Genomic DNA, 12,031 nt, shown 5'->3' with positions numbered 1-12,031 from the left:
GAGACCATAAAAAGAACTATGCAAACAGTACAAAGGAACAGAGCGCTTGGCAGGCGAGTGAACCAAGTCTGTGTTGTAAACTAGGAGATCTGAGAAAGGAGGACACGAGGTCTGCAGTCAGGGTCAGGGCCCACCACCGCTTGGTGGAACTTCCAAGCCCTCCCTTTCGCGGTACTTGGTCAAAGGAAGCCAAGTCTGCCAATCAGAGCAGGGACCCACCACACTGCCTGGTGGTCCTCGCAGTGCCTGGTAGGAGGAAACCAAGCAAGTTCAGGGACCCTCCTCATCTTGGAGGAGCATCCAAGACACTCTTCTTTGTTGCAGTGCCTGGTAGGAGGAAGCCAGGTCTGCCAACCAGGGTCAGGGACCCACCTCATCTTGGAGGAGCATCAAAGCCACTCTTCTTCGTCTCAGTACCTGGTAGGAGGAAACTAGGTCTGCCAACCAGCGTCAGGGACCCACCTCAGCTTGGAGGAGCATCCAACCCACTCTTCTTCATCGTGGTACTTGGTCAAAGGAAGCCAAGTCTGCCAATCAGGGTCATAGACCCACCACACTTTGGAGATGCATTCAAACTATTCTTCTTTGTCATAGTGCCCAGTGAGAAAAGAACCAGCTGCACATCGGGTAGTGCCCAGGGAAATTGCCTGATCCGGGGAATGGATGCTCTCCTTGCAAGGCATCAGCTCTGAATTAGTGTTGGTTGTACTGTGTGATGCAGCTGTGCATGCCTTGTCAGCTCAATCTACAGATTAAGGTTTTCTACAGCTGGTGGCTTCTATTTGTGGCTGCATAGCGTTGTAAAGTGTGTTTGGGGAATTTGTGGGCCTCACATACCCATTCAGGGCCGACTGGGTGCACCTGTGGCTTCATTTGCATCACCTGAATACATTTTCCTTCACCTTTTAGGTGGAGGGAACTGTACTATGTTTTTGGTTAAATTGGCTCAAATTTTTGGCAGTGTTTCGTCCGGTATTTTAACTTGAAGATACAATGGAATTAGCATTTTATTTTCCGGCGCTAAGTCCACCAGCAAAATTTTCCCTGGGGGAATTATCACTGGTTTTCATTGTTTATTCTTCGGGCGCTAATTTCTCCAGGGTTAATTCCATCGGAGGAATTAGCATCCATTTTCCATTAACACTTAAATTAGCAGATTGGTCAAAGTGGTGGCAATTCCGTTACTGCCACTTTTTCCCTTTACTGCCCAACTTGTACTGAGACTAAATAAGTATAATTTCACATCAACCCTGTGAACATTTTTGTACAATCAGACAAAATTTGAAGCCAACATTAAATTAATTCACATTTCAGAGTGTAGACAAGATGGCATCAGTGCACACAATATGTTTGTTGCCTTCAAAGTGTGCAATTCAATATAATCACACACCACCCCTGTGGGGACTTCAACTAAATCACAGAAACACAGGGAAGTAAAGTAAGTCACATTTTGATTGGTTTGTTACAAAAGTAGCCAATGCTTGAACTGAATCTGGAAGTGTGTTGTGCAATGAGGGAACACTTACGTTGTGCATTGATTATATACAATTCTGTAAACATACAAATGCACCTAAAACAGCTTAATTTCATTTATTTTACATTCAAATGCAAAAAGCAAAGGGTTCAGGCCATTAAAAACACAAATGTATTTGTGTATGAATGGTTTACGTGGCCTGGTGCCTTCTTCCTAAGCATGTAGGGCATCAGATGTATGAAGTGTGTTTAAATCCATTCTGTTTGTTGATACCTGTAATGCCACATCAAGCCTATGGGGGCAGAGCTCAGAAAAAAATAAACACACCAAAATAAACACAGGTCCCCACAAGGCAATTTTAAAAAATGGTATACAAATTGGAATAGATATCTTTTAACTTGTTCTAAGTCATTTGGAAGGCATTACCATGTGGGGACTTGGATTTAGGTCCCCACAGTGAAATCAAGTCCCCACAGCGTCAAACACACACACTATCACATTTAATTTCATTCACCCACCAATCACTAACCCATAGCACATACATACGTACATCTGACACGCACTTCACACATGCAAAATATGCATCACATTTTATTTTATATAAAAAGCCTCCTTACCTGTTTTTCCAGCTTCGGTCCATCACTCCAGGCCACCCTCAGCTCCTCTGTGCTGCTCACAAACAGGAACCAGGAAGCTGGGAGAAGGGGTTGGAGCTGACCGTGGCATGTGACACGTGCCATATGTCACAGTCAGCTGTCAGCTCCAAGCCCTACTGAGCGTTTCCTTCTCGCGCTGCAAGCCCTGGCCCAGCTTTCCCCTAATGGGTGAGCACTGTGGCAGGGCACCCCCAGACATAGTGTGGTGTGGCCCCCGCACCGCAGCAGCTGCGGGGGCCCCAAGCTACTCCAGGAGCTTCAATTTAAAAAAATATATATATATATATATTTTTTTACAGTGGTAGCATGGGAGAAAACAGGGGGTCATGGCTGCGACCCCTGGCGACCCCCAAATGACGTCCCTGAATACGTAAATTCTAACCTGCAATCTCTCGAAATGTTAACTTGGAGGGGTATATTATATGTGCACACACAGACACACACACTTTATGTCCCCTTTCAAACCATGAGTGCGGCACTGGCAACGTTTGGAATGCTTTAGGTCAATGTTAGGATGTGCTCCACCGACGGCAAAAAAATCTCTGGGTTTTTGGTTTTAAAATGTAGGCGAGTATGTAATTTGGGTGTCGCCAGGCAGTGAGATAATTGCAGCGGACACCAGGAGCGGACATCTCATAGTAGACTGGGTTTAGGAGCACTATGGCAGAGGCGTTGCTAGGGGGGGGGGCTGAGGGTGCTATAGCCCCAGGTCTTTTAGTTGTAGCCCCGGATAGAAGCTCAGGTGCTACAACTAAAATGCTACCTAGCCCCGAGTCCCGCCAGTCCCGACATTAGCTTAGCCCCTGATCTTTTCCAGACCTAGCAACACCCCTGCAGTATGGCAAGTTTGAGAGTGGCCAACATTCGTTTGTAGGCTTTATTGTCCGATATTGCCACTTTTGCTAGCTAAACCTAGTGATACTGCCCGCAGATTCCCGCCAGTCAGACGCCTAAACACAAATTCCAACAGTGACCGGAAATGCAACTTAAAAACACAAATAATAGTTTTGAATAAAGTTCATCATTGTCACTATTTTGACTGCCATAATTCTCACTGTAAGCTCTGCCTCCCAGGGTCGAATTGGCCCCTCAGCCTTTCGGCCTGTGGCTGGGCCAAAATCGTCCCTGTGGGTTGGGGGCCGGTTTCTGGCCATGCCTGGCTGGTTTGGAGAAAAAAAATTGAAAAAATATATATCTTTTTTTCAATTATTATTATTTTTTTTCTTCAAAAAGACTTTCATCCTTCTTAGGTCGATAAATGAGTACCAACACAGGTTGGGTGATATTGTATGCATATTTGCTCTACATACTAGCCAACCCTACAGATTTAGGCTGTAGGCTACTGCTTTTTAAGCAGTCCTACCGCCTACAGATTTCAGTGACAGATCCTACAGCTTTTTACAGTGGCAAGTAATTTATGTGATTCTAAGGCAGACTGCTTGAGACCAGCCCAGGACAAAGCATGCAACGCATTCATTAGTCTGTCTGTACAGTGGGCTGGTAGGTGATTACTTTGATTGGGCTCAGACCAATCCACTGACCTGACAGCTACTTGACTCTGTCCTGCAGTCTTGCTGAGACAACCCTTAGGTGAACCATCAGTGAAGGCAAGTGGCAGAGTGTAACACCATCACACAGCATCTGCATATCACATTGAGGCGGGTATCAGTCGCCATGTCATTCAGTGTTCTACTTGCAATAAATATGTACTGCCTGGGCTGCCGCTACAGAGCAGTGGCAAACGTTGCCTAGTGGCTGTGTGTGATTACCTTCTCTGAAGTTAGGTAATTGAATCTGGTATTAAGTTACCATTCAGAATTATACATTTTTAAAATTTCAACATCTTTCCATGTTGTGCTGTTTGATGGGTTGTGTACTTTAGAATGCTTCAATCGTGCCAACAATGTATGTTTTGTATTTTCCTGTGATGTCATTCATACATGCCAACATTCTGTGACCAAAAATCTGTAGGAATCTTAAAGTTTCAAAAATAGTCAGGCGAGGAGGTAATGATAGGAATAGGGCACGTCTGCAGCCCATTGTCATTGAATGAGCCCGCCGCCGTGGGTGCATTCAATGACAATGAGGCGCCTCCCATGCCTTCTGCCACCACGCCAGCTCGGGGGAGCCCTTGAAAGACTCCCCCGAGCTGGCATGGTGGGGGGCTAATGTCGCCTTTTGTCAAAGGCACCCGTGGCGGAGGGGCGCATTTAGCCCACTGCCGTGGGCGGCTTTTACATCAAAAGCCTGCATGCCGCACCTTCTCCCACTATGCCAGCTCAGGGGAGCCCTTGAAAGACTCCGCCGAGCTGGCGTGGTGAGGGGCTAACGGGGCCTTTTGTGAAAGGCACCCAGTGCGGAGGGGCGCATTTAGCCCACTGCCGTGGGTGTTTTTGACATCAAAAGCCTGCGTGCTGCCCCTTCTCCTGCTACGCCAGCTCGGGGAAGCCCTTGAAAGACGCCCCTGAGCTGGCTTGGTGGGGGTCTAATGGCGCCTTTTGTCAAGGCACCCGCAGCGGAGGGACGCATTTAGCCCACCGCCGTGGGCACCTTTTACATCAAAAGCCTGCATGCTGCCCCTTCTCCTGCTACGCCAGCTCGGGGAAGCCCTTGAAAGACGCCCCAGAGATGGCATGGTGGGGGGCTAATGGCGCCTTTTGTCAAGGCACCCGCAGCGGAGGGGCACATTTAGCTCACTGCCGTGGGCGCCTTTTACATCAAAAGCCTGCATGCCATGCCTTCTCCCGCTATGCCAGCTCGGGGGAGCCCTTGAAAGACTCCCCCCGAGCTGGCGTGGGCAAAAAAAAGAAATATATAAAAAAAAAAAATCCGTAGGGTTGGCAAGTATGTAACTATCTACTTTAAGGTGTTGACAATTATTTGTTGCAAATCGTGATGTCCTGAAAGCCTTATGGTTAAAGATTGAATATGAGGACAATATCAAAAAATCTCCTACATAGCTAGTGAAAGTCAGCACCCATGTCTGCGGCCAACGCGTGAACATCACTTCCTTCTTAAAAAATCACCTTACCGTGGAATAAGTACAACATGCAACCGTAAATAACCCCCCCTGCCCTCCACACCCACCGTTACATGCTACCGTGGAATGTGCTATGTTAAGAAAATTCGACAAAATCAGCATTTATTCAACCAACTATTAAACCAAGTAACTTCCAGCGACACATTCTTTCCCCACAACAGACCCCATAGTGTTCGTTTATACATATTATGGAAAGCATTGCTGTTAAGACGGATTTCTGAACTCTGTCCTGGTGGCGCAGAAGTTCAGAAGGCCAACCTAATTACTTGGAACAGGGTAACCTCTGGACAAGCCAGACCAATCAAGGTAGCGATCGCGGCGGTCAAGACTAGGTCTCAAGAGGGGTGAGGGTGACTGAAAGCCCGCAGTGAGCACACAAAGCAAGAGCGCTTACAAACTACTCCAAACAGTTGTTTATATCAAAAATAGATACACATTTATTATAAGGCCTTGAAACTAATAACCACAGTAAAAGCAGCAATATACAACGATATTAAACCAACACATACACTATCCACCCAATATATATACAGAATACACAGTTTCACAGCATTAGCAGCACGAAATATGTTATCCACCTGCAGGGGAAGGAAAACAGGCAGTGCGAACCAATGCGTGTGATATGTCCGCCTTCTGAGGCCCCTAACTGGATGGTAGTCCAATCCCTACGAAGAGTGGAGCCTAGCGCTCAAAAGTACCTGCACACGCCGGTGCCAATGGGCAGAAGGTGAAGCTCTTCGGAGGACGTTGGACAGCTCTGTAGGGTGCCCTAATGAAGGAGAACACGGTCCGCGACTCTAGCGCAGCCTCCACTGTGAGGCAGAAGTAGGGCGCGAGTACGGACAAGGGGTGCTGTATTTACAGCGGGGAAAAGCAAGGGGCACTGCAGGAGGGCGACCAGATCCTAGCTAATCTACTCACCGGTCCCCGAAGCAAGCAGGCCCGAGCTTCTCCTCGATAGATGCAGCTTCTGGCAGGTTCTGAAGAGCAGGGAACGTCTCGTCGTCGTGCAGAGTAAAAAGACGTCCCGATCGAAGAATCCTGCACAGTTTTGTCGCCACGGCAAGGCAACGGAACGGCCGGGTGTATTCAAGCCAAACGAGCACCGTTCACCTCTAGCTTAGGGTTGCTAAGCAAACGAAGCGTGTGAGCGTGCCCCGGACTCAGAATACCACCCAACCTGTCGGCGATTACAGAGCAGGACTCCTTAGTAAGCTGGTCAGTCAACTGGATGGCCCAGAGACACTTCCGAAGGCTTACGGCAGGAGTTGATGCAGGTGCCGGGAATAGCTGGTCCTGCTATTCCAATAGGTCGAAGCGCCAGTACAGGCCTTCTGGTTCGATCTTAGGTGGAAAGGGCTTCACCGGACGACAGCAATGAGGAGCAGAAGTTCTTCAGGGGGTCACCAGCGATTCCTCGGTCCAGCCTCGTGTTCGCAGGATACTTGGCTCCTGTATCCCTGGGTTCGTAAGAACTCAGGAGATCGACCTGGTAGTGGTGTTTCCAGCTCCCTCTTATCCACGGTTCCCTTCGCGCCAAAACGGAGGGGAGCCAATGGGAGATCCGCTCATCAACACACATACCATACGTGGACCAATCACGGACCACAGTGGTCCCAGGCATTCACACCACCCTAGACTCACTGGCACCCAGGATGTGTATTGGGACCAGACAGCCCAGCCCACATCCTGGGGGCACTCAAACGACATGTAGAAGCCCGCGAAAGCAACCGTGTTTCGCGGGAAACTACATGCCCAAATAAGGAAGGCCCCGGGTCGCCTGACCCGGGGGAAGGTAAAGGGAGCAAGACGGACAGTGGACGAGACAAAGGAGCCTTGTGGTCCGGCCATTTTGGGTAGCCGGGCCACCCTTTTGTGTTCGCGGCAAAAAGGTGCTCAGAACGGCAAAAGGAGCTCAAAATAAACCAAATGATCGCTGCCACCAGCCCAGTCCCTGAATGACTTGCACCGATCCAAAAACCATCCTACAAGAGTGTCTAGGGTCTGTAGAAGGCTAGAGACCCAAGAGAGCTGTAACTTAGCTTACAGTGCCCTCTTGTGTCGTGTTGCACTAAAATGGCGACACGATAAAAGAAACTACGGGAAACAGCGTTCCCCGGTACTGACTGTCTTAAGGGCATGTCAGTTTCCCCGTAAGAAAGGAGCGAAAGCCCAGAGGAGTACGGCAGAAGGCTGCACTTCTCTGGCAAAGTCAAGAAAACAGGTTGAAAACAATAGCAAAAAGTTTAGGGGTTGCCACATGGAAGGAAAGTTCCCTACAATAACGAAATCTTTCCTAACACTCGCCCCTCCCAGACTATGGACAGGGGGAACTAATCCACCCCTGGATGAGTCTCTTGTTCAGGTCGGTAAAACATTCTGGACAACCCATCAGCATTGCTATGTTGGACACCTGGCCTATGCTCAATAGTGAAGTCGAAGCCTTGTAGACTTATGGACCACCTAAGCAACTTTGGATTCTCCCCCTTCATGTTCATTAGCCACTTTAACGGCTTATGGTCAGTCTGCACAGTGAAGTGGGTCCCATAGAGGTAGGGCCGCAGCTTCCTTAGGGCCCACACAACAGAGAAACATTCTTTCTCTACCGTGGACCATCTGAGCTCTCTGTCCTTAAGCTGGCGACTAATAAAACCGATAGGGTGTTCCTTACCCTTCTCATCTACTTGTGATAGTACAGCTCCTATCCCAGTGTCAGAGGCATCCGTCTGCACGATAAAAGGTCTTTGATAATCAGGGGCCCTGAGCACAGGGGCCTGGCACAAGGAGTCTTTCAAGCCATTGAAGGCCTTCTCACACTCGTCAGTCCAAGTTACCTTCTTGGGTTTCTTCGGAGTTGTGAGGGCAGTCAGAGGAGCAGCTATGGTGCCATAGTCTGCCATAAAATTGCGGTAATAACCCGTGAGTCCTAAGAAGGCTCTCACTTGGGTTTGTGTAGTGGGGGTAGGCCAGTCTTGTACTGCTTGTACTTTACTGGGGAGAGGCTGTATCCTTCCTCCACCTACTTCATGCCCAAGGTAAACCACTGAGCCTTGTCCAATCTGGCATTTACTCGCCTTTATGGTCAAGTGGGCTTTCTGAAGAGCCTGGAGCACAATCCCGAGGTGTTTCACATGGTCTTCCCAGGTGGCACTGAAAACTGCTATATCGTCTAGATATGCAAGACAGAATTCGTCCAACCCATTCAACACATGATTCACAAGCCTCTGGAAAGTGGCAGGTGCATTCTTCAATCCGAACGGCATTACCCGGAATTGGTAAAGCCCGTCGGGAGTTGAAAATGCTGTCTTTTCCTTGGCATGTTCTGCTAAAGCTATTTGCCAATAGCCCGCAGTCAGGTCAAACGTGCTGAGGTACTTGGAGGCACCCAAGGTATCCACCAGCTCGTCAGTTCGAGGCAAGGGGTGAGCGTCTGTCTTGGTGACAGCATTCAGAGCCCTGTAATCCACGCAGAACCTCAATTCAGAAGTGCCTGCCTTTGGAACCAATACCACAGGACTGGACCAAGGACTACTAGAGGGTTCAATCACCCCAAGGTCTAACATCTTGTTGACCTCGGTCTTAATATAAGACCGTACTTTATCCGACATCCTGTATCCCCTACTTTTGGTAGGTACACTGTCTCCTGTGTCAATGTTATGTTTGCACCAAGGTGTCAAACCAGGCGACTGTGAAAACAGGGGGGAAAACTGCCTAAGCAAACTTTTCACCTCAGCCTGCTGATCAGAAGTCAGGTGAGGGGCCACTCGGACACCCTCAACGGAGCTATCTGAAGGACCGCTTTGGAACAGGTCGGGAAGAGGTTCTGACTCCTCTTCCTCAACGTCTGACGCCAGTAGCAGTGCTGCGATTTCGACTCTTGGGACGAAAGCCTTCAGCCTATTTACGTGGAACACTTTTGGAGCCTGTCCAGGCCTTCCAAGGTCCACTAAATAGTTCACCTCACCCAGGGGCTCCACCACTGTGTAAGGGCCTGACCATTTGTCCTGTAAAGCGCGAGGCCTTATAGGGTTCATGATCAGGACTTGCTGACCAGGGGTAAAGTGAATTAAGGAAGCTTTCTGGTCGTACCAATGTTTCACCAGCGCTTGTCCTGCCTTCAACTTTTCACTAGCCAAGCCCATCAGGAGTACCATCCGTTTTCTGAGCCCTAGCACATAGTCAACTACATTGGTAGTAACAGGGGGAGTGGGCATCTCCCATCCCTCTTTGACGATGGCTAAGGGTCCCCGTACGGGATGACCGAACAGAAGTTCGAAGGGGCTGAAGCCAACACCCTCCTGTGGTACCTCTCTGTAGGCAAACAGCAAGCATGGTAAAAGAAGATCCCATTTTCTTCTCTGGGGCTCCTCCAGAGCCCCAATCATGCTCTTTAACGTTCTGTTGAAACGTTCCACCAGACCATTGGTCTGGGGGTGATATGCAGAAGAGAACTTGTAGGTGACCCCACATTCTTTCCACATAGCCTGCATATACTTCGACATAAAGTTGCTGCCACGATCTGACACAACTTCTTTAGGGAAGCCAACCCTAGTAAATATGCCGAGTAAAGCTTTTGCAACCGACTTGGCAGTTACAGTTTTTAATGGGATGGCCTCAGGATACCTGGTTGCATGGTCGACCAGCACCAGGATAAACCTATTGCCTGAGGATGTTTGCGGGTCAAGGGGACCAACGATGTCGATCCCTACCCTTTCAAATGGTACCCCCACAACTGGGAGCGGTACCAACGGAGCTTGGATTGTCGCGCCAACCTTACCAGACAACTGGCAGGAGGCACAACTCCTGCAGTGGCTTTCTACTTGCACCCCCATCTTGGGCCAGTAGAAGTGCATGGATAACCTTTGCTTGGTCCTCTTCATTCCAAGGTGACCAGCAAGGGGAACTTCATGCGCCAACTGCAGGAGGAAGGGTCTAACAGCAAGGGGAACCACCAACCTCCTATGGTCTCCTTCTGTAGACTCTGTGGGCTCACTGTACAGGAGTCCACCTTCCCAATAAATCCGATGCTTCCCAGGAGGTTCACCCTCAAGCTGGGAGCAGGCCTGTCTCCTTAGGCCTTCCAGAGATGGGCACTCACGTTGGCCCTTACTGAAGTCGTCCCTATCAGGACCTCCTTCAACTAACAAGTCTTTTAGTTCAGGATGGTCGTTGGGGTCGAACACTTCAGGCATCGCCACCTCCTCGTCAGGCTCGGGCGATTGACCAACTCCCTCCACCGCAGTGGTAGGCGAGCTCGGGGGAATATTCTCTTTCCCCCGTCGGGACTTGTTGACTCCTTTCGCCTTGGGTTTCCCCTTCGGCTGGGGCGGCGTATTGGACTTGGCCAATGCTGCCCGTGCTTGAGACCGTGTGTAGGGTCTTTCGGCAGTGTCTCCTACGAGCCCTAGAGCTCTGAGATCATTGCCCAACAAGACCTTTCCCGGGACGTTTCTCTGAATGCTCACTGGAATCCTAACTGCTGTACCATTTAAAGTTAGATTAACAGGGATCACGGGAAACATACGGAGGGGGCCGTCAGCCAACTTAGTGGGCATCAGAGGAGCTCTGGCAACTTCCTCTGAGTCTACCAAGGTAGAATCCACTACAGTTCGACTGCACCCACTATCCCTAAGAGCTGGAGTATCCACTCCATTGATCAGCACACTGTCTTTAAAGTAGTGCTTGGTATTATCCGGAATCCTAGCATACGCCTCTGCGACTTTAGGCTCCCAGGAACCCAGGGACACTAAAACTACCTCAGCCTCGATCCCGCTGGGAAACGAGTCTGAGGAGAAGGACGCTCCTGTAATCTCTTCTTCCTCGTAGGAGGAGAAGGCCAGATTAGCGGAGTGGACCCCCAAAGGTTTAACCTTACACCGGGGATCCCCCTTCACATGGTCAGTTGCTCCACAAGAAAAACAAGCCCCATTGGGTCTGTTTACGTAGGGAGGCTTATTATAACCAGAGTTCTGTTTCGGAGGCGAACCTCCGCTACCCTGTGAGTTCTCGTATGGCTTACCCTTATTTTTCTTTTTGTGGCCCTTATGGGAAGAAGATTTAGCAGATTCCCCACCCTCCATATCTTTGGACTTTTTCCCTTCCTCCTGCTTACCAGGATGAGTTTTGTCCTTATGGGACACTCGATGTGACACCCATAAGTCTGCTGCAATGGCCAGCTTCTTAGGATCTATCTCCTTTGAATCGGCCAAATGCTGCTTAAGCTCCGGGGAAGAAGAAGCAAAAATGTGTTCCAGCATGACCAGATTGATCATGCCTTCGAAGGTAGAAACCTTATAACCTTCAACCCAGCCAGTCAAGTTTTTCAGGGACTCAGCTACATACGACACCCAAGTACCACCTTCCTTTTTCTTATATTCTCTAAACCTTTTCAAATATTGGGTCGGAGTCTTCCCAAACTTTAAAATTAGAGTCTGCTTCAACATTGCAAAATCAGCGCGCTCAGCCTTCGACATTTCCATAATGGCACTGCAACCAGAATGGGGCAGTCTGCTGAGTAACCATGCAATCTTATCCGCATTATCAACCTCTTGAACCTCGCATGCATACTCAAACGCATTTAACCAGTCCATAATGTCATTTCGTTCCTCATACACACTGAGCAGATCTTTTGGAAACCGTGGATGAGAGGAAGCCCCAGAACCATGTCCAGGACCCTTGGACCCATTTGCGAACTGAAGCTTGGCCAGTTCCAACTGGTGATCCCTGTCTTTTTGTTTTTCTGCCTGGTCGATTTTCAGTTTGGCTATGCTGAATTCAAGCTCCTGCTGCCTAAACCGCAGCTCTTGCTTCTTGAATTCAAGCATAGCCTCCCCATCAACACTGGCAGAGGAAACGTTAGAC

Source organism: Ambystoma mexicanum, chromosome 7q (genome assembly GCF_040938575.1).
Source record: "Ambystoma mexicanum isolate Mex_15411 chromosome 7q, UKY_AmexF1_1, whole genome shotgun sequence".
Classification (NCBI taxonomy): Eukaryota; Metazoa; Chordata; class Amphibia; order Caudata; family Ambystomatidae; genus Ambystoma; species Ambystoma mexicanum.
Note: the sequence above shows the minus strand (reverse complement) of the source record.